Genomic DNA, 27,721 nt, shown 5'->3' on the forward strand with positions numbered 1-27,721 from the left:
GGTCTACAAAACAACACCAAGGAATTACACGTTCCCTGAGATTTGAATGGTCTGTCTGTATACTATGTTGACAAAGAAAAATAGTATATTTGCAACTTTGAAATGGTTTGGGTTTAGCATAGGCAAATAATTTCTGATAGTAAAACTTCAGGTGTGACATGAACAACAACAAAAAAATGTAACCTGTAATATAAGCCACTTCAAGCATCTACATTAGGTAATAAAAATGCAAATATGCAACCTCAGCATGTTTTCAAATTTCACAGGATATACTTCATAATTATTGAAATAAATGCAATTCTTCAGGTGTGTGGAACAGGTTTTATGCAAGATTCCTATCTCGCCTTCCAAAGTGCCAGTTAAAACCATGAATTCCTTAGACTCTCAGAACCCCAAAATATGCAAAAAGAAATAAAAGAAAATATAAACAGATTCCTTAAAATGAAAAATACTGTCAAAATTATAAACTCCTAGAGAGCTGAGGACTGCTTATTTAACATCACTGCCCATCTTAACACTGTCACAAGAATAAATGTCCCTTGATTGAAACATTATTAAAACACAAAAGCTGAATACAGAGTAATTTAAGCAAAATAACTGATATTTACAATCTTATTGATAGAATGGTGCAAAGTTCATCCCTAGCTCTAGACTCCAAACATGAAGCCCAAATTCCTTAACTACAATTAAAATCCTCCCATTAAAACAAAATTTTTAAATGGATGATTTTGACGGCACTATTACCTTTAATAAAGATATGAAATCATATTTAACAAAGTTGAAAAAAATTCTCATCGTAGAGCAGGTGCTTTATTATGGGTATGACAAAGCCTCCTTTTAAGAGATCAGATCTAATTTAGCCGGCACATAAAGATTCCAGGCAGGCATTATAAACAGACTACTTCACTGCTGAAAATCTGTAACATTTAGAAGGAGATGCCAGGAACATACAGTATCAATTGGTCACATTTAAACAAATTATTTTGACTCTAGTTTTAACTTTTTCTGAAAGACTCACATTCCCTTTTTAATGGGAAGACAGAGACATAATACCTAACTCACTATAACCAAAGAACAAAACACAAGGCTACATACATATGTTTGTTGTAGTTTACCGCTCAGGGCCAAAGTAACTAATCCTTATAAGAAAAACAAAACACAAAACTCAAATTCCTTTCACTTTTGCATAATGTGGATCATAATCTGAGATCCCAGGAACAGCTTCAAGATGACTATAGTCATATAAAAAATTAGGTGTTTATTTCACTGAGAAAGGGGCCCTAAAGGTTTCCATGACCCCAAAGAAAGGTTAAGAACCATGGAAAGAAACATTTCCAGAATTGCTGAAACTTAGCAGTGAACATTTTAAGCAAAATTATACTAAAGACAGTGTCTATCCAAATACATGTGCACAGTGGAGACACAATTAACTAAGCTACCTGGGAGTGCTCTCAATTAGTGCAGTGCACCACTCACAGAACAGCCCCACTCGCCTTCACCACACATCCCAGCAACAGCACCTTTCCTTCCCTAAACATATACATGTTGTCAACAAAGCATGTGCTAGTTGCCATTCCCAGAACAATACCGGCCTGGTCATCCTCTGGAAAAACAGAGATCTTCATCCCAAAATATCACCCGACTTTTATACTACACCTTGTCCATAGATGTTAAACATTACAACAAAAAGGATAAAATTCCCACGGCACCATATGTATCTAATGAACTGGGGGAAAAGCATCACTTAGGTGTTGCTGCGGGTGCGCAGGAGATACACACGAGGAAAATACCATAATAATGATGCTTGAACACTGGGACAATCTGAGGACAATCAAAGACCGACAAACGCAAGAACATCCTGTAACAAGATTGTGGAAAGCACCCTCCTCCAAAGGCGAAGGCACATTCCTTTGATTGGCACAAGCCATTCTCACAATGGATCCGCGATGACAGGGGCTGCTCTGCAATCAGGAAGTGTGCGTTTGTATGTGTGTGGGGGTGGGTAGGTGGGATTCTCTAGATGTGATCAAAGAGTGGTCCACTTCAAAAAAGAGTACACAGGCTCTTAAATCCTTAAGACAGACTTCAAGGTGAGGGAGGGGCAGTTATTATTTGTACAGAAGGTATCCCTCGACAATGAACATGTTACGTGGAGAAGTAACGGGGGTGTCACTACCTTTGGTGTCTCCGATCTGGGACTCTTCAGCAGAGCCTGATTGGCGGGGAGGAGGAGGTGGGGGTGGAGAAAGGTCTGCATTACCCACTGGGGTGAGAGTGGGGCTGCTGGTGGCGGGTGTACATCAGATGCATGTTGTCCCCTGGTGGCACAATACTCCTGGGGGCTGGAGGTTTGGGCGCAGCCACAGGGCGGGGAAGGCAGTGAGTGCAAGCTACCAGCTGCAGGGCAGGAGAACGCTCGCAAGAGAACCGGTGCAAACCTTCCCTCTGCCCGCTAACCCATGCCACCCCAGCCTCCCCTCAGGCCTCAAGGCAAGCGGACTCGTTGCAATACTGCAACCAAGCCCAGGTCCGTGAAAGAGGGAGCGAAAGGGCAAGAGCGGGACGCCCCCGGCCCAAGCTCGGTGCCAGAGGAGCGCAGCGCCGGGGCCTCCCCGCCGGATGGGGGCTGCTCCGGCCTAGTGCACGCAGCTGCCTCGGCGCAGCGTTAGCCGGTCCCCAGAGCCCGGCCCGGCGCGGCGGGCGGCGGAGAGGAAGGTCTGCTGCCAGGGGCGCCGCCGCGGCGGTGGCGAGTGCGCGGGGGAAGGGGCCCTTACTCACCCGGGCCGGCCGCCTCCGCCTCCGCCGCCTCGACCGCTGCCTCGGCGGTCCATCCCTGCGGCGGGGGGCCTGTAGCCGCGGCGCTCGAGTAATCACCGCCGGCGGGGCCGGCCCCTCCCCCCTGCCCAACGTATGCGCTCAGGGCCGCTCCTCAGACCCGGCCTCGGCTGCCGCCGCCGCCGCCGCCGCCGCAGCGCTACGTGGCCGCCGCTCCGACGTCTCGCGACTCCCTTCCGAGCGCGCGAGGGCGAGCGGGGCCGGCGGGGCGGGCGGCGCGCGGGGCGGGCGACAGAGGAGGGGGGTGTGCGTGTGTGGATGTGTGTGCGAGAGGGGGGGCAGGGAGGGAGGCGAGAGAGCGCGCGCGCGTGCCCGAGGCCCCTGCGCTCGCCGGCCCCCCCGCCCGGCAGGGATCCCGATACCTCCCTCCGCTCGCCCCCCCCTCCCCCGGCATCCCGGCTGCGGGGAGCGGCGGCGCGCATGCGCAGCCCTTAGGCCGGCCCTGGCGCACCTTTTCTCCCTCCTGCCACATTGTGAGCGCTCAGCGGCGCAGATTACCGCCGACTATCCGCTCCACCCCCGCCCTTGCCCACTCCGCCCACTCCCGAGCGCCCAGGTAAAGGCGTGGGCTGCGCATGCGTGCTGGTCCCCGTGGGTCGGGGGGCGTGGTTGCTGAAAGGAAGCCGAAATGCAGAGTAGGAGGGAGTTGTGTGCTGGCAGTGTGCGATTCCACGAAATTGGGATTAGGGAAAGGTAAAGTGAAAATAGGGGCAAAAATAGAAAAATGGGCCGAGTGGAAGTAAAAGCGCTTATAGAATAAAAATTTAAAACTTGATTGCTGGCCTCATTACTGGAGGGCAGTTAATGACAGGACAGAAATAACAAGATACAAGATACGAGCAGTAGTGATCGTTCATGAGATGACTGGGTTGGTTAATAAAAACTGAAGCAACTTAAAGATTGCCAGGGTGGTCAGAAAAACAGGTTTAGAGCTGCATTAGTCCTATAGTCAGGAATAGGGAAAGCTGTGTGTGCCGGAGACCCAGAGATGCTGCAAGAAAGGAAATCTCCATTGTAAGTATTACAGCATTATGACTAATTAGCTATTAATCATTAATATAATTAATGATGCTATTAGCTAACAAGGTAGCGTTTATCCAAGTTCAGAGCCAAGAGAGAGTGCCCATAATTGAAAGTGTGTAGGGTACAGGGAGAGGAAATGATTTGGCAAGCTGAAGGTCCAAGTTAGAAAAGACCAAGGCAATAACCCTGAGGTCAGGATGACCCTCTCCCACCATAAATCAAACTTCCCAGAAGTTGTCCAGTCATATCTTAATTGAAACTCCTTGCTTATTAAAAGCACACAACTAATGTTATTGCTTTAAAGCCGACCTCAGTAACATGTAAACATTTTCAGTACAGGTACAGCTACTTTTCTTCAAAACAGAACACCCCAAAAAAAATCCTGCAGGGAGTTAAATGACCTGAGTCCAGACAAAGTCAAGGAAGAGATTGAAACTTTACAAATAAAGGGGTCCAAGAGCTGACTCCATCCTTGGCCCTTTCCAAAAACAGATGCTTGGCTTTTATTACACTTGAACTTCAGACTCCAGGGATCATACTTTTGGCAACTTTTGGTCATTTTCTTCAGTAGTGAGTATTTTACTGGATTAACACTAAAAATTATATTTCATCAGATAGCTAAAAAAATCATCAGGCAGAACAGGAGGAATTAAGTGTAAGTAATAAAAGGAGAGATTGTAATGCAATGTAAGAAAGAAATTGGTGCCTGTGGGGGTTGGTGAACCCAGAATGTTTGAGATGTCTATTTGGACACTTGATCCATTGCCCCCCTCCCCCGCCACCAAGATCAGAGTATCCTGCTTGGAAGAGGGTTATGCAGAGTGATGGCCAAAGAACAAAGTGACCTTCCAAGTGCTATGACTCTCTGAAGGACTGCTAGTTATTGCAATAGTAATAATATTACTTTGCATTTGAAGAGTGCTTCGTGGCTTTTGCAGGGAGGTTATGCCTATCATTTCATCAGATCTCCTAATAATCCTGCAAGTCAGAGAGGACAGGTATAATTTCCAATGAAGGAAGTTCAGACCAGGAATGTTTTAATGGTTCAGCCAAAATTATCCAACCTAGTAAACAAAAGGAGCCAGACCAGGGTTTCCTGATTCCCAATGGGCTAGTCTTTCAGAGGGTCTGATAAAATTGCTACATCTTTTGGAATGAAAATAAGTGTTCTTAACAAATAGTAAAAATAATTCTAACATTCAAATCTACTTCTGCATCTTCTTTATTTAATTTTTACCCCTTCCTTCCCTCTCTCTTGCCCCTGTGAAACTTTGGGAGGCTTTGGGCCTCAGGGCTATCTAGCAAGGTCCCTTTTTAGAGATTCCAGTTCCTCTGTTCTCTAGCTCTTTTCCATCCACCCACCACAGGGAGAGGGCTGCCAACAGTGTTACCAATTCAACACATCAGAGGAAGAGGGCTAGTTCCAGGGCCTCCCTTCATCAGCTAGCTGTTGACACTGTAGCTTGACATTAATCAACATTTAGCACTCACATCTGACCTTATTGGAAGATCAGGCTTCTGTCATTTTGGTATCCTGGCCTTGGATAGTTCTTCACTAACTTTTTTTCACTAAGACAGTGGGTAGAAACCAGAAGACCCCATTTTTTAACTAAAAACATTGCATTGAAAAGTTCTGTACACTTTGAGATTCCTTAAAATGTTCATACATGTAATTTCAACAGTAGCAGAGCTATCTGGCTCCTATAAAGTGAACTGGTTAGACTGATAATGAGCTCCCTGCTCATTGCGTTTCCTCATTGCTAAGTTTCCAGGGCTGTATCCTCAGTGGAACATAGTTCTTACCACCTGTACTTATATAAGGACAGTACCTCTGACTTTGTTTGCCTATCGACTGATACACCCCATTCTACAATACCAACTTGGAGTCAGAGTCCTGGTCATGACCTTTGCTCAATCATTTCACCCTTTAGGCTTTGTAAAAAGAGGGGACTATATGATCCTCTAGATCTGATACCTAGGATTTTACTCTAGAGAATGACTGTGTTCATTCATATATCGCAATTCTATTCTTGCCTAAGAATCACTATTCAATTCTCACCCCTAAGCCCTTCCCTACAGTAAACAGTCGCTTTTATAGAATAGATAAAGCTTTCCTAGAGTCCCCCTTTTTACTCACTTTTTTCTCATTTCTCTAAGTGATAATGTCCAGAGACAGCTCAGAAAGCTGAACTTTCTTGTCTTTTCAGCCATAAGGTTTGTATGTGGACATGTACACTTACACAGTGTATGTGTATACCCATTCTTGAAGGGCCATGGCCATGTATACCTTCACTCTGTTCCCTCACACCTCCCACTAGCCCCACTTGAATTTTAGTGAAAAGTTAAATTCCAGGATAGTCTAGAAGAAACAAAGAGAATCCACTAAAAATGCAGGATACATTAATGTAGCTGTAGAGATAAGGAGGCTGTTGGAAAAGCCAGTGTCATGTAGGTGGAAAGTTTGGTTTTAGCTGTAGCTTCCTTCCACCTTAATAATACCCCCTTCTCCTGACAGCTGGCATAGCAGCATAGTCTGGGGCCATACCCTGCAGCTGTATTCCCTGTGCATCTGTTTCTCCCTTTGAAACATCTCCGGGGGCTGGAGATGTGGCTCAAATGGTAGCGAGCTCGCCTGGCGTGCGTGCGAGCGTGCGGCCCGGGTTCGAACCTCAGCACCACATACAAACAAAGATGTTGTGTCCGCCAATAACTAAAAAATAAATATTAAAATATTCTCTCTTTCTCTGTCGCTCTCTTTCTGTTTAAAAAAAAAAAAAGAAACATCTCAGACTTCGAATTTTAATTACTCTGTATCCTTATAATCAAAGTGCACTTTATAATTTTTTGAAAACCATATTTATGCTGGTACAGTGATATACACCTGTAATCCCAGCAACTCAGGAGGCTGAGGCTGGAGGATCGCAAGTTCAAGGCCAGCCTCAGTAACTTTGCAAGATCCTATCTCAATTTAAAAAAAAAAAAAAAAAGTGGGATGGGGTGAGATGGAGAGTTGGAGATGTAGCTCAGTGGTAAAATTCCCTGGGGTTCAATCTTTAGTTACTCACTCTCCCCGCACCGCAACCCCCACACAAGATGTGACAATCTTTACAAGTTTTTCTCCTGAGTTATTTCATTTAACCCTTCCCTCAACCCTGTAAGGTAGGAAGGACAGAAAATGTTGGTTTTTTTTTCAGCAGCCAATAAAAATGAAGCCCTGGGCCTTGGGGTGCAGACCTGTTATAGAACATTTGCTTAGCATGCCCCAGGCCCTGGGTTCCATCCCTACAGGGGCTGGGGGGAAGTCTGATCTTAAAGGTCAGTGGCCAGAACCAAAACTTTGATTTCTGGGTCCAAGTCCAGGACTTCTCTGTGACACTATACTTCAGCCCTTTGCTGGATACCATACAAAGCAAATTAAACAGATGTGGTCTCTGACCTCTGAAAGTTTGGATTCAAATGGACAACCCTTTTGCTGGCAAACATAAAAGGACAAAGTGATTTACAGTTGAATCACACATGCCAATAAACAAATTAGCTAAATAGATAAGGCAAGGCACGTTCACCTAGTCTATTGATGTTCTTGTAATTCCAGGGGAGTAGAAAGGATAGTGTTAATAAGACTAAGGTTTGGGGCCAGTCCCATTTTGCCTGCTTGCTTTTTTGCATATGGAAAAATATTTGTAACTGCACTGTGAATTTACTTCCTTGTCTTTAATGTTGTATGAACTTCCCTGAGCATCTACCAAATGTAAGGGATCACAAGGTGAATCAAAGGCCATTAAGAAATCATCTCTGCCCTCCAGCAACATCTTCAGCCATTTCCTGAATTTAAACCTCTGTGAGGAAAACGTCAGTTACCCTGCACTCCCATGGATTCCACTGAGATAATGGACTCAATACCCATCCGGTCTTTAGCAGGCTTGCAAGTCATCCTTACTCATGCCAGATAGCCAGTTAGGTGGACTTTTAAATTTGGGAGACATATAGTCCCATCGTAGAGAAATGAGGCCACTATCACCCCACCTGTAATACCTTAGTTTCCTGGATATCTAAGCAAAAGCAGAAAGGAACCCTGGGGTTAGCAGAGCTGGGACCTGAGGGAAAGAACATCTTCCTATTTTTAAGTAAACTGCTGGCAGCCCAGTTCCTCCCTTAAGGGTTCTGCCTCTGTCTGTCTATTGCAGCGAGATCCAAGGCAGTAAGGCCCAAGGTGTGTGTGAGTCTTCAAAGACGCTCACAGATTCTTTTAGGCAGCACGCTTAATTGTTGTCTGTAATTGATGTGACATATGCCCCAGAGGCATGCACTGAGGTCCAATTGAGATGGTTTTTTTAAAAAATGGAATTAATTAATTAAAGAGGGCAGCTGCACAGGGCTGGGAGTGAGTGCCAAACTCTGTAACACTAAACCAGCCAACCCACCCAACCGGCCTCACCACCCAAGGCACAGCCCTGGGATTCTCATGAAGGTGGGATGGGAGACCTGGTAAAGCAGTGTGGGAACGGGGGCTGCTGGGAGAGGGGTAGGACTTGGGGGTCCCTCTCCTAGCTTCCATGACCCCCAAAAGTCTTGGCTTTCAAGAACCGTTTGGAGTGGGGGAACTAGGTACCTGCAGAAAAATTAAGGGAAAGTCAAGGGGAGGTCTGTGGAGGTGGTGGGGAAGCAGAGGGACTGGAAGGGGAGGAGGAGTGGTTGGCAGGAGCAGGAATGATGGAGGCCTTGGGGAGGAGCTGAGAGGATCATCCAGAGTAGGGCTTCTGTGGGCAGAGTCGGAGGAGGCAGAGCCCAGAAGTGGGGATGTGGGGGCCGAAACATGGTGCCTGAGGGTTCGACATTCAGAGACAGTATTAATTAAACCCCTGACCTCAGGTCATTAACAAAGCTGTGGCAGCTTTTCATAGGAGTCGGGTTAATAACAATAATAACAATAATAATAATAATTAAAGATAATGAGACCTTATCTGGAGCAAGTTGTTCCTAGAGATTTTAGGCATTAAGTCATTAGTTCCCCTGGCCCTGAGGGGACACCTTTTCCTAAAAAGTTAGTGGGGGTGTGAGAGGACAAAGAGATCCTTGTGCACCTGAGGACCCCGAGCATCCCATTGCCAGTTCTCAAGGTCTGCTGTCCTCGGCTGGGAAGCTTCATTCTTTTTCACAGGAGTAAAATTCAGGGTTTCGTTAGGGCTTCATAAACTGTTAGAATCTTTTGCATTATTTAAAATCTGAAAGTATAGCAGGTAGAAATTGCCACCACAAGACGCCTAAACAATTTTGATGTGACCACTCAAGTCCCATCTGACAGCACAGCTGAACATTATGCAGCAGAGAAGAGCCACCTCTGGCCCTGTGACTAGCTCGGGGCTGACAGCCTTCAAACTCTCTGAGCCCAAGGAGGGAAATTTAGAAAGAACTCTGGAGGGAAGTAAAAAGAGGAGGGTTTTTTATTTGTCTGTTTTTGTTTCCGTTTTCCTAGTTTGGAGGAGTTGCAGGGGAAGGAACCTGGGAGCAAAAACCTGAGCAAAACTCATGCCCAGAGAAACAAGCTTGGCAGACTCGACTATAACAGGGGTTACTACAACCCCGGTGCAGTGATGCACGCTTGTAATCCCAGCAGCTCGAGAGGCTGAGGCAGGAGGATTGTGAGTTCAAAACCAGCTTCAGAAACTTAGCAAGGCCCTAGGCAACGCAGGAAGACCCTGTCTGTAAATAAAATATAAAAAAAGTGTTGGAGTTGTGACTTAGAGGTTAAATGCTCCTGAAAACAACAACAACAAAACAGTAGTTACTACAAATTATATGCACCCAATCCAAGAACAGACTTCTGTGCACATCCCATAGGTGGTGACAGTTGTCACTGTTGCTCTAGCCAGGTTTCAAAGACAGCAATACACAGCATGCATTGTATAGCACCTTTTAAAAAATAAAAGAGCAACAACAAAATCTCAATATACTCCAACAGAACGAGTATCCTGAGGGTAGGTAGATCATGGGGAGCAGGGATGATGCTCCCCACTAATAAAGAGGCAGGTGAGATCCAGAGCAGGAGCTGTATTTGTCTGAATTTATATCATGAAAAACAGAGTTGGGCAACAGAAGAACCTGTGTCATGAAAGGAACGGGGCCAGTCCCACTCTTCTGTCCCTGAGATCTTCACCATCTCCCTTGAACTGTAGCCTTCCCTCTCTTCCTTGTGTTACTACAAAGTCGTCTGTAAGAAGGAACTAGAACTTTCAGAGATTGAAAACCAATCTACCTTGTTGATTGCATAAGAGAACACACAGTAAAGTATTCAGTGCAGAAGCTGGAGAATGGAATGTTCTGGTTAATTAAATAATCTGGCTAACAAAGTACTATTCAACCCATAGTAATATTTGGGATATACTTACATTAAAATTATTCATTGTTTATCTGAGAGTCAAGTTTAACTGGGTGTCTTCTGTTTTATCTGGCAACATTGCCTGCAGGTAAACCACTAGGAGATTCATATCCACTCCTGGGAATTCTCTAGAGAAAAAAATAACAGGTTCATCCATACTAACTAAAAAATGGGCACAGAAAACATGTATTAGGGAAGGAAGGGAGCTAGAGCCAGGTGTCCACAGACTCCGAGAAGCACACTCATCATCACACTGGGTGCCTGGGTAAGATGTGCCAGGTCTTTAACTGGCCCCAAGAAGTTGTTGTCAAGCCAAGAAGTTGTTTTGGAAATCTCAGGAAAGGAAGTTTAAAATAAATATACTCTAATCCCACCATGAAACGGGGATAGATAGAATAGATTCTAGCCCTTGATTCATTTTTTTAATGTTTTTAGTTGCAGATGGATACAACACCCTTATTTTACTTATTTATTTTTTAATGTGGTGCTGAGGATCAAACCCAGTGCCTCACATATGCAAGGCAAGCGCTCTACCACTGAGCCACAACAACAGCCCAAGCCCCCCTTGTTTTTTTTTTTTTTCTTTTTCTTTCTTTTTTTAAAAATACTTTTGTAGTTGTAGATGGAAAGAATGTCTGTATTTGCTTATTTTTATGTGGTACTAAGGATCAAACCCAGCACCTTACCCATGTTAGGCAAGTGCTCTGCCACTGAGTTACAGCCCCAGCCCCAAGCAGGTGAGTGTTGTCCTGAGCAGTGCAGTGCCAATCAGAGTGGCCACATGTGTTCCTCTGTGCCCAAAACTCCCTGATGCCTGGATACCTCCTTCTCTATAATGCCAGTCCCGTAAGAAACTTGGTTCTGCTCTGCATGACATTGAGTAGAATATCTTCTGACCAGGTCTCGGTTTTTAGCACTTACTGAGCACCAAGAGGTGCTGCTGTCCTAAGTGTCACCTCTGTTATCCCATACAATCCTTCCAGCTAGGAATAAAGTAGATATTCCTGTTTTAGAGAAGAAGAAACCAAGCCACAGAGAAAGTAAGTAGGAGATGATATAAGGTCACCTAGCTGTTAAGTGGCAGAGTCAGGATTGATCCTGGGTGGTCAGATTCCTGCACTAGATCTATAACAACAGTGCTATACTAAACAGCACTCCAATTCTATTACATCATGCTTCTGCTCAGAATTCTTTAGTGGCTCCTGTGGTGAGCAGAATAATGGTCCCCAAGATGCCCACACCTGAATCTCTGAAACCTGTGAATATGGCTAACAAGACTTTGCTAATGTGTTTAAATTTAAGAGATGCAGAGATTAGCCTGCATTACCTGGTGAGCCCAGTGTAATTATAAGGGTCTTTAGAAAAGGGCATTCAGGAGTGTTGGAATCAGAGAAGAAGATGTGACTACAGGCACAGAAGTTAAGTTGTATGATTGCTGCTTTGAAGATGAAGTTGAACTTGAACCAAAAAGCATGTTCCCACCACCACCTTAGAAGCAGAAAGAGGCAAAGAACTGATTCTCTGTCCCATCCTCCAGAAGGGCTCTGTTTCTTCTGGAACAACCCTGCCAACACCTCAATTTTAGCCCAGTGAGTGACCTCCAGAACTGGACGATAATATGTTTGTGTTGTTTTAAGCCACTAGATTCTTGGTGATTTCTTACAGCAGAGGGAGGAAATGAATACAGCTCCCCACTGATTAGAAGGAAATCTGAGCTTCTTTGCAGGACAATCAGGGCCTTGTGCCATCTGGTCCTTGCCTAACTGCCTAACTGGTCTCATCTCCCCTGGCTCCCCTGTGCTTTACAAATAGAACATCGCCAGCATCCTCAAGAGACCGTGCCCTTTCTGACTTCCTTGCCTTTAGGGGTACTGTGTCTTCCACCTGGAACACCTCTCCTTACTTGTTTGTCTGGCACACTCCTTATTCTTTATGTCTCAGCTCAAACAATGCCTCCTCTGGGAAACCTTTCCTACTTGCCCCTGGAGGGCCTTGGGACTGCTTTCCCTGTACCCCTGCTGCATTTTTGTATCCATTCCTGTTAAAGCAGCAGTTATATATTTTAAAGACCTATCTATTCCCTGCCTGGACTATATGCTTTTCATCTTTGGGCTTCTTTCATACCCAGCATGGTCCCCAGCACATCAAATGAAGGTTCCTCAGGCACTAGAGCTCTTATCCTGACTGCCAGTGTGCCCTGGACCAGTAATACTGCCCTCTGGCCCCCCTTCTCCATCAGTGGCATGCCCTGAGTGAACTGTCCCTTCCCTTCCCTAGTGAGACATGAGGACAAAGAAAACCAGACATGGGATGCTTCCATTTCAAAGAAGAAAAAGGTGCTTATCAAAGTGTGATATTCCACCTGTTCCCACGGTATATAGTGCTTCCTCTCCACGTCTCCATCTCTTCGACTGGGGAACGGGTCTAGAGGCAAGCTTCATGATGCTAAGAGCCATGTCTGCTTCTCACCTCTTTATGTCCCCAGCATAGAGATTGCTTGTTACTCTCAGGTGACTTCTCTGGTGCTGGTTGGTGAAGATCCTAGAGGAGACTTTCCCACATTCCTTGTATTCACAGTTTCTCTCTAAAGTGTGTGCTAATGTTGGGTATCATCTGAAGCAAAGGTTTTCCCACGGTCACTACATTCGGTGCTTGAGTATTGGGTAAGGTGTCCTTTAAAACTTTAAAACTCCCCTGAGGACTCTCCCATGGACATATCCAGAGATGGGGATGTCCCAGAAGGAATCTTTTGATGTATAGGGTGGTTAGTTACTCCATCCCATAAAGACTGATGTCCATTTTTTATGGCTCTGAATGTTTTCTTCAGTGTGAATTCTCTCAAGTTTAATGAGAAGAGAAAAGCAAATAAAGGTCTCAATAAAAGCCTGTTATGTATATGTCCCTGTACTCAGTGTTCTGAGGGACTTTAAAATGTAAGGCATGGCCAGGTACAGTAGTTCATGCCTGTAATCTCAGTGACTTGGGAAATAGATGCAAGGAGGATCAAAAGTTCAAGGCCAGCCTAAACACCTTAATAAGACCCATCAGCAATTTATTTAGCAAGACACTGTCTCCAAACAAAAAAACTAAAAGGGCTGGGGATGGAGCTCCAAGGTGCAGTGCCACTGGGTTGTTCAATCCTCAGTACAAATGTAAAATAAAGCATGGTCTCAGCCCTCTAGATATTTTGCAAACTGGTTAGGGAGACAAGACTCATGCATGTTGTATAGCTGGAGAATAAGAGACAGGGTATAATCAATCTGCACAATTTGATGTAATTAAGTAGAAATTCAGAGAAAGAGTTGGAGCTTGAAACTGGAGCTTGACTACATGGTAGAGGTGGCATGAAGTGGGTAACACTTCAACTGACAGGATGGTTGGGTGGAGGCTGAAAGAGTAAAGGGGAAACACAGGAAACCAAGAAGGAAGGGAGGATAAGAAGCAAGGGGGAAGCCGGACAGGAGGATCACAAGTTCAAAACCAGCCTCAGCAATGGCTGAGCAACTCAGTGAGACCCTGTCTCTAAAGAAAATACAAAATAGGGCTGGGGATGTGGCTCAGGGGTTGAGTGCCCCTGAGTTCAATCCCCAGGAGCCCCCCCCCTAGTAAAAAAGAAGGGTGGGGGAGAGGAAGGAAGGAAGGAAGGAAAACAAAGGAGGAAGGAAGAACTTTTCTTGCTTTGTAGAGATTTGCCCTTTGATTTAGGAAATTTCCAAGCACTTAGGGCAGCAGGCTTTGAACGCTTTATTTCTCTGATGCCTCTCTCACCGTGGAGCCTGAGTCACTTTCACTTTTGCCAGGCACACCTAAAAAGGAACATTTGAAAGCTATGCTTCATATGCATAGTGCTGTCTCCCCTGGCATACTTGGGATCCATCCCAGTTCCACCACCAGGAATGTTCCACCTGGGGCCAATGTGCCTTGGTGACAGAAGCAACAGGTGGGTGAGAATACTCCCACTTAGGAGAGTGCCACAGGACAGCTCTGGGAGGCTTTGGGTCAGCATGTCTGAGCCCTTTATCTGTTCTCCAATCACCATCCACCCTCTAAAAAATGTTCATATGGGATGTTGACACTTGAGAAAATGAGGATCATCCATACAAAAGGTTTTTTTTTTTTTAGTTGTAGTTGGTCACAGTACCTTTATTTTATTTATTTTTTAAGAGATATAATTTTTTTAATATTTATTTTTTAGTTTTTGGTGGACACAACATCTTTATTTTTTTATTTTTAGGTGGTGCTGAGGATCGAACCCAGTGCCCGGCGCATGCCAGGCGAGCGCGCTACCGCTTGAGCCACATCCCCAGCCCTTTATTTTATTTATGTGGTGCTGAGGCTCAAACCCAGCGCCCCCACATGTGCTAGGTGAGTGCCGTACCGCTGAGCCACAAACCCAGTCCCACAAAGCCTTTTTATGTCAGTTTTATAAGAGTTTTTATGGAGCATTTGGAGTAGAGAATATACAAGGCAATATAACCTGGCCTTGTTTTCTCCATTCCACAGGCAATGGCAGACGAGCAAGAGGGTGGAATTTCGGGCATCTCTCCTTGGTTAAAGAGTTGGAAGGCTTTTTTTTTTTTTTTTTTTTCAATTAGAGTGGTTAAACTCTGACTCTCCATTAAACAACTGCATGCGAAGGGTCAGAGGCTTTCTTCGTGGGTGAGTCTCAGAAACACTGCCGCTCCACCTGTCACCGCAGTTTAGTCAGAACAGAGGAGAGTAGATTTCACATCTTGAATGATGGCTACTTTCAGGGGAGGTGCTCTGGGCTGGTATTTCCTAACACGGTGAAATTCTGAGTAGCTTTTGTAGCCTCTCATAATTTCATTGTCCAAAGGGTTTGTTTTAATGTGGATTTCTTAGATTCTAAATTCTGTCCCTGATTTCTATGCCACTTCCAGAGGACAGGAATTCAGGAAGGGAGAGACCTTACCCATAGGGGTAGAACAGACTGGCAACCAGTGCCTTCTGGGCCTTGCCATGTGGATATCCTGTTGGAACATTCTACATTTCTCCCCAGCAAGGTATGATCTGCGACAGTGTGAAGAACCCAAAGCCAAGCTCATCAGGACTCTCAGGGACTCCACATGTTGCCCTGTATGTCTTTTCACTACCTTCTATTTCAATCATTAGTGTTTGTCTTCCCTACTAGATCATGGGCTCCCCCAGAGCAGGAGGCCTGTCTCTCTCAGTCACCAAAAGAGCTGTGTTAGTACCTGTCACAGTGCCTGGTATGTAGGAGCTGTTCAATAAATCAATGATAAACATGAAAATTATTCCTTTAAAACAGGTGTTGCAGGGCTGGGCTGTAGCTCAGTGGCAGAGCACTTGCTGACATGTGTGAGGCACTGGGTTCAGTCCTCAGCACCACAAAAAAACAAAATAAATGTATGCTGTCCATCTACAACTATAAAAATTTAAAAAAATAAAAATAAAATAATACCAGACATTAAAAGAAAAACAAACAAACAGGTGTTCCTTCTTGTTCACATGTGAAGAGTTACAATACAAATGCTCCTGTCTTGGGGATGGGGAGGGACACTGTTATGTAATAAGAGTGAGAAATGTGTGGGAGGGTCCTGGAAAATAGCTCCAAAAGTTCAAATTGTGTCTGATAAGCATCAGGGAGTCACCACTGCAAGTTCTTCAGGTCACCGAGAGCAGAAGGCAGGCAGGCAGAGGCCTTAGAGGTTGAAGGTATATTTGATCTGGAAGAACTGTGAGCCTTGGAATTTCCTGATCACACTGGCAAATGCTAGAGGTGACTTCTGTGACTGGGGATCTGAATGGCTGGGTGGGTATTGAGAAACCAGCAAGAAGTAGGGCACTGTAGCATACAGCTGTAATCCCACCTCCTCCGGGAGACTGAGGCAGGAGGATTTCAACTTTAAGGCCAGCCTCAACAACTTATCCAGACCCTGTTTCAAATTTAAATAAATAAATAAGGACTGATGATATAGCTCAGGGGTAGAGCACTTGCCTAGCATGTACAAGATCCTGGATTCAATCCTCAGTACCAAGGAAGGAAGATTTGTCTTTACCAGAGAGCCTCTGAGGGTAGAGAACATGTCTGATACATCTGTACCTGTAGCTCCAAGCAGAGTGCTTTGTTCATAGTAGCTTCGGAGTAAGTTCTGGATACATGAATGCTGGGCTGGCTGGCTGGCTCTGGTAGATATGAGAGCTTATAGAGGCCACCAAAGCCCTGCTTATTGTTTTCCCTTCTCTAACTTCCTCCTCTTACTTTTCTGGGTGTTCCACTTCTCCTTTAAGTCAGAATATGTTCCCAAGGATGGCTACTGTTTAAGTGGACTGCAGGTATTGAGGAAGGAAACTGAGTCTCAGCCTGAAGTTGGCAGACCACCCGCTTCTCCTCTGGGTGCCCACTCTGGACAGGATCTAATGTGCTATAGGATTCCACTCAGCCCCTCACCCAGTCCTCAAATTGCCATTCACATTCCCTGCCTGTCTTTCTCTCTTTCATCTCATCTCAGCAAGCAGAGACATGTCACCACGGGAAGACTGGTGTTAGCAAATGTGCACACAACACACACATGCATACACGCCTTTCCCCGTCTCTTCGCCATTGTCTGGCTCTCTGCCCCTGGGCCTGGCCCATCTTTATGGGATCCAGGCTCTTCCTATCCCAGGATGCTGAATCTGGCCTCGAAGGGAGAGAGCTGGTCATTTTGCACGTCTGCAGCATTGCCCTCCCTCAGGGGCTTGGGGAAGATCCACCCATGTGGCAGATTCTTCCAGAGAGACGCGAAACTAGGAGCCTGACCTCATGATGCCCGCAGCACCTGGCACAGAGGGTACCAGCTCTGCTGTTCTGGCCCCAGACCAGTTCTCTCTTCTAGAATCCACACCTTCTCTGGCTCCCCTCCAGGCTAAGATCTGTCCCAACTCAGGGAGGATACTCATGTTCTACTGAGGAGGGGGTGGTGGCAGGGAAGGGAAGGTGGTCTCTTCTACAGCCCCTCTATCAAGTCATTCCCTGCTTCTGTGCCTCAGTTTCTCCTGCCTGTGCTTCCAAGGTTATGTTCAGCACTGGGGAAGAAAGCCGGTCCTGTTGTGTTCCCTCGAAGCCAGGAGCCGCCCTCCCCGCCCCTTGCTTCTTGGTGACGCTGGCCCAGCAAGGCAGGGTCCTGCAGGATGAAAGCTCAGAGAAGTCAGAGCAGGAATAATGATGATAATCATCAGCTGTGGCGTCTTAACCATCCAGGAATGCAGGGCCCCACACCCTGTGTGCCTCACACCCCAGGACACTGCAAGGACTCCTCTCCCTGTGTTTTATTGCCGTGATCCCACACTCTGCCATTCCCAGCCCAACCCTCTTGGGTTCCCAAGAACCACAGTCCAGCCACTGGCTTGTCCACCACCCAGGTCCCATGGGAGGATTCAGCTCCCCAAGACCCAAGCCAACAGCAAAAGAGGACACGCAGCTACATGGAAACTCAGGCTCTAGGGTTTCCCAGAGAAGCAACCTGCCCGCCCCTGGCCTGGAGCGCTTTCCCACAGACCCATCTAGGTCTGGTCAGCACAAGGGCAAGAAGTTTTGCTTGTGTCAATCCAAAAGCTGGATTAAAATCCTGGCTGGGCCACAAACTAATTCACCATAGGACCCTGGCAACCCTAGTTTAGTTTTTAACTTCTTTGGCTTTGTTGCCTCACCCACCCAAGAGCTTTCCAAGGCTCTACGCTGCTCACTGATGATAAACTCTGGATCTTGTTTAGCATGTGGTAGTTCTGAGTCTGGTTCCAATACACCTCTCCAACCCCACATTTCTCCTTCACCCTCTGGGCCAGTCAGAAGTAACTCCTCACGAGTGGGCATATATAGCCCATGCTTTTGCATTTGGGGGTTTTGTTCCTTCTTTGGGAATGTCATTGCCTCCGTAGCTACTTGGCCAGACCCTCCAAGCTTTTAAGGCCAGGCCAGAGTCATGTCCTCCATAACTGTGCCCATATCCTTATCTCACCGGGGAACCGTGGTTCCTCTATGCTTAAGCCTCTCAAGCCCCTGGACCCGTCTTGTGCTGTGGTTACATGCATATCTGAAATTGCCCACAGGATCATTGGTGTCCCCACAATTCCATCGTTTTTGTGTCTCCGTCTGCCTAGCATAGGACCTTGCACACAAGGCACAGGCTCAAGAAATAAGTGCTGGACGTAAGTTGTGGGGCATAATCATACCTACCCTGTCAACTTCCTCACACTGATGTGCTTTGAAAAAAATAGAAATGATTATTTTAAAGTAAAATCTTTTGGCTGTGTGTTCTTGAAGAGGAAAAAGAGAGCAAAGGTCAGGAAAGTCCCATCCCTTTCCCAGATGCCTCTGCAGGTAGGATCAGGTCCCAAGCCTGAGTGAAGGTCTCTGCTCCTGAATTGACACAAGAAATGTTTTTCCTCGACCAGTCACCAGTCCAGTTCACTCTGGGACTCTGAGCAGCAGGAAGTAGGGTCTTTCCTCTTTAGAAAATGACAATCCCACCCTTTGTGAGCTTCTATTTTTCTAAGCCCCAGCAGCCTCCATGGTCCATAAGACTCAGGCCAGAGGGACCTGTGGATTCACATGGTTAATGGATGAAGTGGAGGAAGAGTGTGGCCTAGATGGGCATTGGAACCCCCCGGAGCAGCACATCCCACCGCTGCCTACAGGTGTTGTCAATAATAGTAACAATAACTTTGGCAACGCATTGTATTTACTTAAAGCTCTTCTCCAGGGAGCTCAATTAATCTTTCCTTCATCTCTAAAAGGAAGAGAGGGATGAAGGCAATGAAAGACAAGTGAGCCATTGCAGCCACACTGCAGAATACAGGCAGCCTTTGTTCTTTCAGGTAAATGCAACACATAGTATTGCAGATGTGGACAGCTGATAAACCAGGAAACCAGTTCATTCCCTGGGACCCAAAACCCATGACTTGAGAACTTTTGCGAAAATAAATTCTTTGTAAGATGACAATCCCCAACCCAAGTGGGACATCTCAGTCACAATACTTGAGTATATGCCCTAAACAGATATTCGATTATTGCTAACCTATATAAGCCACCTGCTGTCATTAGTATCTCAAGACACAGTATGGATGTGGGATGAGGTTCATATTTAGCAGTGGAAGACACAGAGGTCCACGTTTCAAATAACTGTCTTGATAGTAACAATACAAAAAAAAATGTTGGCCATCTTCATAGTAGATCTGACTAGATCATCACTGTTTTAATCTCATAAAATGGGATCAACAGAGAGCTCATGTGAGGAGAAGGGCCAGGTTGTCTGTTTTGGTTTTTTTTTTTTTGGTCTTTTTGGCATGTTAATGCTTGCTGGTTTAGGATGGTCTTCACCTGCAGTTTCTTTGCAGGAGTATTTTTAAACCCCATGTTGTAAAGGCTCATTTAGCTCAGATTACATAATATAATCCATAATGTCATTTAACCAGGCAAAATAAACCCAGATGCTTTGAGATTTTTCTGGCCACGAACTAAAGAGCGAGGGAGCCCTGTCAGCCCCTCTGACACCTCTCCTGTGCCTCCCTTAGGACACCTCACATACCAAACAAGGCCTGTGACTCTTGTGTTCATCCACCCATTAAAATAACTGGAGTGACTAGAGGTGTAACTCCATGGGAGAGCACTTGCCTAGCATGTTTGAGATCCTAGGTTCCATCTCTAGCACCACAATATAAAATAATATAGTAAAACTTTGCTAGACCTGGTCTGAAGGGAGTCTTTGGCCTGCCCACCTCATTCCCATGGCAATAGCTTCCATTTCTGTCCCCTCCAATGCCCTTCTGGCCATCTCAGTCATCTCAAGCTTACTTTAAAGACACCAGTAGATGCCCAGCGGCTGGATTACAAATCACAGAAGATTCTGCACTCCTTCCTCCTGGTCATCCTTCTAAATAACCCACTTGCTAAGACTCTTCCTCACATTGTCTCTTACTGGACCACTGCTGGGACCGGTTGGCCTCCGGGCCATGGTTCTCTTCCCCTATCATTTATCCTACACATTTCTGCCAGAAAAAAATCTTTCAGACACAAATCTGGTTCAGGTTCTCCCCTTTTTAGTCTCTCCATTTGCTTCATGCCTATGGGACAGTGCAACTCTTTGAGAATGCAACCCAGACACTAAAACACAAACTATTTTGGGGGGCGGGGGTGGCTAGTTACCGGGGATTAAACTTACTCAGCCTCTGAGCCACATCCCCAGCCCTATTTTGTATTTTATTTAGAAACAGGGTCTCTCTGAGTTGCTTAGTGCCTTGCTTTTGCTGAGGCTGGCTTTGAACTCAACATCCTCCTGCCTCAGCCTCCAGAGCCACTGGGATTATAGATGTGCACCACCATACCGAGCTAAGCACAAACTCTTGATAGGGTATTGCAAGGCTGTCCCTACTGACCTGTCCAAACTGGCCACCCCCAGATACCTTTCCTGTTCCCAAACCTCCAACCAACCACCCTGAAGATGCCACCTTAACTACCATGTGCCCTCTTACTCGGAACAACATTCCAGGTCTTTTCTTTGGGACCAGAGCAACTTACCTGGCCCCTTCCAAATACTGAATCCTGAGAAAGTTATGCCTCTTTCTGCACCTTAGTTCTTGCCGCTAAATATTCTTGGATTACACTGAAATGGGTTTGCTTAGTAGTTCAAATACACTTGGGGCCCAGATCTTATTTATCTCTAGACCCTCTTTTCACCTGCTGCCTCCTGGCCAGGTCTGGTAGGTAGCAGGCTCCTGTGAAGAGCTTCCCTTTGACCTTAGTGTCAAGGATTTCTTTTCCATCCATCACCTGCACTGCCCTCCACCCCGCCCCAATAACCAACTTGTAAAAAGCGAATACTTTTCCAACCGCTGTGAGTATATTAGCTCACTTAATCTTCTCCACAATACTGCGAGGCCACCTGTGGTCATCCTCTTTTTATGGATGAGGAAACTAAAGCATAAGAGAGTTTTGTGTTAGTGCAAGTTCATGCAGCTAGAAAATGGCAGAGTCAGGCTTCCCAGACCTGGAGTCTTGATCTCAACCTCTCTCTGTGGCTTGGTCAACTCTCTGCTGTGGCACTCAGCTGTCCCACTCTTCTCCCTTCCCTGACAAGAGTGGCTGCTATTCCCAAGACCAACTGAACACCCTTTCCACCCGGCCCAGGGCTGAGAGTCTGATGACCCCAATGGTTCTCTCTCCCCAGAGAATGTGACACGCATGACAGACTCCCCTTTGGGTACCCAGGCCGTACTGCCTGGAGGGGGCCCTCTGCTTGACAACCTGAACTAAGACTCTTCAGAGAGATCTGAATCCTTGTATAAGTAGGTCAAGATCATTTCTCTGGGAAGAACTGTGTGAACCATGTCCAAGAAAGTGAAGCTCATCAAACCCCATCTGCAGCCACCATCCCTACAGATACCTGGAGGCTGTCCACCCCCTGGCTCCACCTGATCAGCTTCTGGCCATTAACAACATCTCACTCTCCCTCCTTCTGGGGCTTTTTCTCTTTTCTGCCTTGCCCCCCTCACACACTTCCTTCCTGTGGCTCTTTCTCTTTACAAAAAGACTGGGTATTTTTAACCTGAGGTTTTCACTCATCTCCTCTTGTCCAATGGGGCCTGGGCTGGGCAGGGGTGCTGGCATGCTGGGAAGCCTGGGAGTGTCTGGCCAGCCTCCGACGCTGCAGTTTGCTTCCTTCATTCCTGGCCCCAGCTTGGCCCTGCTCTTGCTGTGGAGCTATCCCTTGTCAGTTTCTGGAATAAACATGCAACAAAGCAAAGATTTGGAAACTGCTCAGGGCATGTAAGGAGCTCACCTTCTCCAAGTGATGCTGTCAAGATGGTATATTGAGCTAGAGGAAGAGCAAGGAACACCTTGAACCTCACACATCCTAGCAACAGACACCAGGGGCATGTTCACTCTCCGATCCCCATTTTAAGTATGGTGTCCTTTGGAGGGATTGGGAACTTTCAGAACTGCTTCTTCATAGTCTGCCCCGGTTTTTTTTTTTTTTTTTTTTTCATTTTTAGTTTTAGGTAGACACAATATCTTTATTTTTTTTTTTAATTTTTACGTGGTGCTGAGAATCGAACCCAGTGTCTCACAAAGGCTAGGCGAGCATGCTACCACTTGAGCCACATCCCCAGCCCTCTGCCCCAGTTTTTTGTTTTGGTGGTTTTTTTTGGTGCTGGCAGTTGAACCTAGGGCTTTACACATTCTAAGCAACTGCTGTACTACTGAGCTGAACCTCCAACTCCTGTCCCAGTCTTTTTAATTTTTTTTTTCTTTTTGGTACCAGGGATTGAACCCAGGGGCACTTAACCACTGAGCCACATCCCAGCCCTTTTTAATATTTTATTTAGAGGGGCTGGGGATGTGGCTCAAGCGGTAGCGCGCTCGCCTGGCGTGTGTGTGGCCCGGGTTCGATCCTCAGCACCACATAGAAACAAAGATGTTGTGTCCGCCGAGAACTAAAAAATAAATATTAAAAATTCTCTCTCTCTCTCTCTCTCTCTCTCTCTCTCTCTCTCTCTCTCTCTCCCACTCTTTCTTTAAAATTTTTTTTTTTTAATTTAGAGACAGGGTCACACTGAGTTGCTTGGGGCCTTGCTAAGTTGCTGAAGCTGGCTTTTTTTCCAGGTGGGGTGGGGGTACCAGGGATAGAACTCAGAGGCACTCAACCAGTGAGCCACATCCCAGCCCTATTCAGGGTCTCACTGAGTTACTTAATGCCTCGATTTACTGAGACTGGCTTTGAACTCACAATCCTCCTGCCTCAGGCTCCAGAGTGCTAGGATTACAGGAATGTGCCACTGGGCCCAGCTCTGTCCCAGTCTTTTAGATGAATCTCAGAGAGCTCCAAATTCCCTCTCCAGAGCCTCCTTACACATTCTCATCCAGAAGGTCTGTGCCCCCAGACTGACCCCTCCTCATTCCCCACTCCGCCCTCACCTACATGGGCTCCCCAATTCTCCTGCCTCATTCATGATTGAACCCAGGGCCTTGTGCATGCAAGGCAAGCCCTTTACCAACTGAGCTATATCCTCAGCCCTGCATTCATGCTCTTTTTTTTTTAAAAAAAAATGTACTTAGTTATAGATGAACACACAGTATCTTCATGTATTTTTACGTGGTGCTGAGGATTGAACCCAGTGCCTCACACATGCGAGGCAAGCACTTTACCACTGAGTTGCAGCCTTAGCCCCTGCGTTCATGTTCTTAATAGAGAAACTTTCATTTGATACCCAAACAACTGCATTTGGGAGATAACTGGGCATTTAGGGTTTCATAGTGTCTGTTTGAGTTCAGTTTCTGTACCCAGCTTTCTTGAAAAAGAAAACAGTAGCAACTAAACAGGTTGATATCAGATTTTTTTTTTTTTTTCAAAAAACAACTGACAGTGACTCATGCAGGCTGCCAGGCCCACATCTAATGTTCTCTAAAGTAATTGATAGTCATAACGATTGCCTGAGGCACCACGGTATCCTAATCCACACTGTGAGTCACACTGCAAAGGATTAGAGGTGTTCAGCATTGTACTTATGTTTGAATGTGTTTTTAAAATTTAAATTCCTGTAAAATCAGTACCCCCTGTCTCCTGTCTGCAATTACTCTTCAATTAAGGAATCACTTTCGCATGTGGCCTGGTGGCATGCAGGACGATTGTTGACCACATTGAGTATCTGTAGCTCTCATCTCAGCCTCCACCCGGGCCACACCTCTGCTTCACACTCTTGTAACTGTCCTCACCACTCCCTTCTGTTCAGCTCCCCCTGGGTCCCATGTAGCAATGCTTTCTGGCCCCATTGTGTGGAACCCTGTTTGGCGTCCCTTTGGGAATTGGTCATTCAGTCAACAAACATTTATCAAATATCCCCCGTGAATAGAGAGATTGCTGTGTGGGGTGGACCCTGGGAAAAGCAGAAAAAGTATAAAATATTCTCATACTACCATCACCTAGAGAGCTCTTACCTCAGGTTCAAAAAAACTATGTCTCAAAACCAAGGGACAAAGGGGATCCAAACAGGGTGGGCTTTATCCAAAAAAAAAAAAAAAAAAAGCTTCCCAGAGGTAAATTTGAACTTAAGTTTGATCGTGTTAGTTGGCCAAACAGGGTGACAGAGGAGAGGAGACCATGCTGGCAGTGGGACGAAAATTCCCCATCTTTCTACCAGGAAGTTGCCCTCTAAATCCTGGGCTGCTTCTTCCCCGCTGGGCTAACCAGCTGATAAGGACAAGGGAACGGCCCCAGCAAGGAGGAAGTGGACTGGCTTCCTGTTTGTTTGTGAATCTCAGAGCTGCACCGTGCAACCATGAACACCAACCAAGCAGAGCAACCCTGACCTGAGCCAAGAACCCCAGGAAGCTCACCTTCTAACCCAGCAAGCCCTCAACCAGCTGGGAGATGCAAGGACTCCATTCCCCGGTAGCCAGTGCTTGGAGGGCTGGCCTGGTAGCAGCCAAGAGCCTGCTTGTTAGGAACAGGAGGAAGAGGAAGGGCAACTTCCCCAAAGAAGTCAAAGCTACACATTCACAATAGAAAGCCACTGGGTAGCTCCAGGAACCCAAGCATTGCCCTTGCCCTCACTGCAGGGTCCTTTTCTAGGACCCTGGGCATAATCCTGTTGCCTATGGGAAAACCATGAGCAGGGATCTCTGGATCCTTTTAAGATCCAGGCAGCATGTAAGGAAGGCAGCTTTGTTTTGCAACAAGAAAAGCCAACTGGTGGTAACAAAACATCCCAGATCCACATGAGAGAAAACAATGTAGCCATTTTTAAAAAAAATGAGGTGGATGTGCTATGGTGACAAGATGTCCAAGATATTTCAATAAATGAAAACAGTAAGGTGCAGAACAGTGTGTACAGTGATTCCTTTTTGTGCAAATAATTACAATGGAAGAGGACGTGTACATATAGACTCAGAGTTACATGTGATCCTGAAGGGATCACTTTTTTTTGTTCTGGGAGGAAATTTCAGCAACCTAACAGTGGTTATTTTGAGGGAGAGGAACTTATGAGAGAAAAGCCGGGGGAGGGCTCCCACTTTTCATTATTTGTCTTTCTGTGCTGTTTGCATTACAGTGATGTAATATGTAATTAAAATATTACCAGTGGGCAGTGAGATTATGGTTCATTCTGTTTTATTCTTTATACTTCTCTGTGTCATTGAAAATAAAAAGTACTAAACCACAAATATTCATTTTTGGGTGTTTTTTGTTTTCTTTTGTTTTAAATGCAGTATCTTACTATGTTGTCCAGGCTAGTCTCAAACTTCTGGGCTCAAAAGCTGGGTGCAGTGACACATACCTGTAATTCCAACAGCTTAGGAGGCTGAGGCAGGAGGATCATGAGTTCAAAGTTAGCCTCAGCAACTTAGCGAGGCCCTGTCTCAAAAACACAAAAGGGACCTGGGGATGTGGCTCAGTGGGTAGCACCCCAGGTTCAATACCTGGTTAAATTTTAAAAAAATTAAAAAAAAAATCTCAGTAGGCTTAAGTGATCTTCCTGCCTCAGCCTCCTGAGAAGCTGGAACTATAAGCATGCGCCATCATGTGTGGCCATAAGTATTATTTTAAAGACAATTTTAAAAATCAGGCAGGGGCTGAAAATGTAGCTCAGTGGTAGAGTGCTTGCCTAATATGCATAAGGCCATGATAGGTTTGACACCACTGAGAGAGAGGGAAAGAGGGGAACCAGCATGCATTTGCAAGATGAAGCAGTATGCAGCTAATTTTCTCCAGGAAACTTGAAGACAGAGGTGGAAGAAATGCTTTGCCTTAAGATCTTGGCCGGGCGCAGTGGCCCACACCTGTAATTCCAGTGACTCAGGAGGCTGAGGCAGTGTAAGGGTTCGGCATATCGTTGGAGAAAGAGACCACAAGAGACTAGCTTCATGCAATGAGCAGGAGGGAGTTTATTGAAGAGGATCCTAATTCAGCGTGCTGAGGCTCAAGGCTCACTCAGGAAGGGAGAGTGGCCCAGAGCCCAGAGCAGAGGTCAAGCAGAGCTTAAGTACACTTTTTGGGGAGGGGGGGGTTTGCATACATCAGAACAAATCATCATGAGGCCCTGGAAAATTGAACAACAACTCTGAGACATGATTAGCACATTCATTGGCGGGAACAGGTAGGGCGGGGGTGATTGGTCACTCCTAAGGGGGGTACACATTCAAACTGATTGGTTCGGGCCCTGTGACAAACTGCACAGGGCTCTAGGCTAAATGGCCAGTAGGGCGTTGTTTTAACTATCTCAGGAATTTCAGGTTCTGGGTGTAGCAGAGGTACTTAACAATACCTAGTCTTTTACATTTTAATTCAAGCTTTGCAGCTTAGAAACTTTACAATTCCTGGTCTTTTACATTTTAATTTAGGCTTTGCAATTTAGAAGCTTTACAATGCCCAGTCTTTTACATTTTAATTCAGGCTTTTGCAGCTTAGAATCAGCTTAGAAATTTTACCTTTACAGCAGGAGGATCACAAGTGTAAAGCCAGCTTCAACAAAAGTGAGGTTCTAAGCAACTCAGTGAGACCCTGTCTTTACATAAATTACAAAATAGGGCTGGGGATGTGGCTCAGTGGTGGAGTGCTCCTGAATTCCATCCCCAGGGCCCCCACACCTCCCAAAAAAGAAGATCTGTACACATCAGTAACAGCACAGCCAATTCTATCCTCCACTCTGTGGATTCCTTATGGTAAGTGCTGGAAGCCTCTCTGGCTCCCTTTTAACCACTCCTTTTCCATATTTCTTCCCCATTTCATCACCTCATTATCTAACTGTTGGCCTGAGTCAAACAATACAGAACAGAAATCTGAAGGAAGAAGAAGGAAAACAATAACATAAAATACTTCAAGATAGGTGGCCCAATCCCCTGTCATTTTTTTTTAAGAGAGAGTGAGAGAGGAGAGAGAGAGAGAGAGAGAGAGAGAATTTTTAATATTTATTTTTTAGTTCTCGGCGGACACAACATCTTTGTTGGTATGTGGTGCTGAGGATCGAACCCGGGCCGCACGCATGCCAGGCGAGCGCGCTGCCGCTTGAGCCACATCCCCAGCCCTGAATCCCCTGTCATTTGGACTAAGTCTCTTTTAAAATTACCTGCATCCCATTCAGCTTTTAATCCCCTAAAATACCTAGCCCCAGAAATGCACACAGTAGGTTCTTATAGCCCTGGCCTGATGGATGAATAAACAACTTGTGTATACCAGACTTATCCTTTTCAGGTCTGTTCATTCAGAGAAGCATCCTCAGGATAGAAGGTCAAGCCTCCCTAACCACTTAGCCTATCGATTAAATTTTGCCTCTTTAACTTTGGGAAATTGGAAGGAAACTCCTGAGGCTACAGAAAGAAAATCTCATGTCCCTTTGGTCTTGTATGGATTCATTAACAACTGGATAAACTCCCAAAATCGAACTTGGGCTCCTAAAGCCTGAGTATTCAGCACCCTGAGACTTGCTGGTTTAAGAGAGAGTGAAAGCAGAGCTGGTGGGTGGTGACCCCTA

At 45.8% G+C, this 27,721-nt stretch overlaps 1 protein-coding gene and 1 long non-coding RNA gene across 5 annotated transcripts in view; one reads left to right on the plus strand and one right to left on the minus strand.

The window, feature by feature from the left end:
* Znf652 (zinc finger protein 652) overlaps nt 1–3,327 on the minus strand; it is a 76,673-nt gene extending 73,346 nt beyond the window's left edge. For 2 of the 4 annotated variants that reach the window (XM_078042195.1, XM_078042196.1), the window contains exon 1: nt 2,779–3,195. The gene's annotated coding sequence lies outside the window, so the exon portion shown is untranslated. Of the gene's footprint in view, nt 1–2,778; nt 3,208–3,286 lie in introns of those variants that run through there. The other 2 variants (XM_078042199.1, XM_078042198.1) reach the window with 2 other exon arrangements.
* LOC144376063 (uncharacterized) lies at nt 3,068–15,641 on the plus strand. The gene is made up of 4 exons (XR_013436105.1): nt 3,068–3,849; nt 14,469–14,599; nt 14,738–14,893; nt 15,136–15,641. It is a non-coding gene; the product is annotated as an uncharacterized LOC144376063 (long non-coding RNA).
* Nucleotides 15,642–27,721: the final 12,080 nt, after the last annotated feature.

The sequence above is a fragment of the Ictidomys tridecemlineatus genome, chromosome 3, assembly GCF_052094955.1.
Source record: "Ictidomys tridecemlineatus isolate mIctTri1 chromosome 3, mIctTri1.hap1, whole genome shotgun sequence".
Taxonomy (NCBI): Eukaryota; Metazoa; Chordata; class Mammalia; order Rodentia; family Sciuridae; genus Ictidomys; species Ictidomys tridecemlineatus.